The sequence below is a fragment of the Phaethon lepturus genome, unplaced genomic scaffold (genome assembly GCF_000687285.1).
Source record: "Phaethon lepturus isolate BGI_N335 unplaced genomic scaffold, ASM68728v1 scaffold10278, whole genome shotgun sequence".
Lineage (NCBI taxonomy): Eukaryota > Metazoa > Chordata > Aves > Phaethontiformes > Phaethontidae > Phaethon > Phaethon lepturus.
The window spans coordinates 47,721-49,019 of NW_010556902.1; positions in this window are offsets into that span (position 1 = coordinate 47,721).

Consider the following 1,299-nt stretch of genomic DNA (forward strand, 5'->3'; position numbering starts at 1 on the left):
TTTCATCTCTAGTGTCTTGGCCATGCACAACCCTTACAACACCTCTGTGAAGAGAAGGGGATATCATGATGATGATTTGGTCTGCCTTCCTTCTCTGTAATTTTATGATGGATATTAAATGATGCTGTATAGTAAGAGGTGATCCGGCTTGTACAAAGAAAGCTCGTCATTAAAATGAAATACTACTGCACTGCTGTTCCTGTTTTACTAACCTCATAACTGCAACAGGAAGTAACTCTTGTAGCAACTTGGATTTAAAAATACCCTGTGGTGGGGGAAAAAAGCTGCAGTGGAGAGGGGAGGTTCAAAACAAAAAACCCCAGTAAGTGTTACAGTAGTGAAAGTTGTTTAATATAGCTCCCTCGCACGCTTCCTGCAGTGCCTCTAACACTGTCTTCTTATGGTGGTGGATAGTTTGTGGAAGTGTGAGGTGATAAGGAGAGAGCTGTAACCGAGCTAAGGAAAACAAGGGCAACGTTGCCCACCATCTGTGTAAAGGGTAGGCTACACCATTTGCCGCCTCTGTATTAGTAGTTTACCATTTATATATTTTGTCCCTTTCTGGGTGATACAGAAAGGTTGTAGACTTTTCAGGGTATGCTGTTGTTAAGAATAAATGAATTAAATAGAGATTAAAAAGTAATGCTTAGAAAGCAAAGCACGATTGGAAATTAAAAACCATTTGCATTCAGCATGAAATAAAATTATGTAAATGAACATTTAGATGAATTCCAGTTACAGAAAGAAGTGAAGCTCCTGACGAGACGAAGTGAAACAAAATTAAATTATATCTCAAAAGTCTCCTAACGCCAAACCAGTAGATGACAAATGTACTGAGACAAGTACCGGTACTGAGACGCCGAACCAGTACATGACAAATGTACTGACAAGTGCCTGACTTTCGTCATCTAAAGCTGTGATTTTACTTTAACTCCAGCTGAGTGTCACTGCTGAAGTTCTGCTAGTTGTCCACCCTCGCATCAGAGAGAACAGGGGATATTTGACAGGGCACCTCTCGGGCACTGATATTTTAGCTGTCATAAAATGATTACAATGGTACAAAAGGCGAGTATCAAACCATTGCGCTTTAACAGGATGAGAATGGCAGTTCTGTTTAACCACTGCTTTTTCCAAATGACAGTGGACTTCTAGCAGCCAGCAACACCTTGCTTCTACTTTTCTTTCTGGCAGGTGAGTTTTATTTTCATTCTCTTATGTAAGAAAGACAAACACATAACTTTTAGAGAATGAGAAAAATCAGTTCATACCACAAACACCAGCATACTTAGAACATTAGTC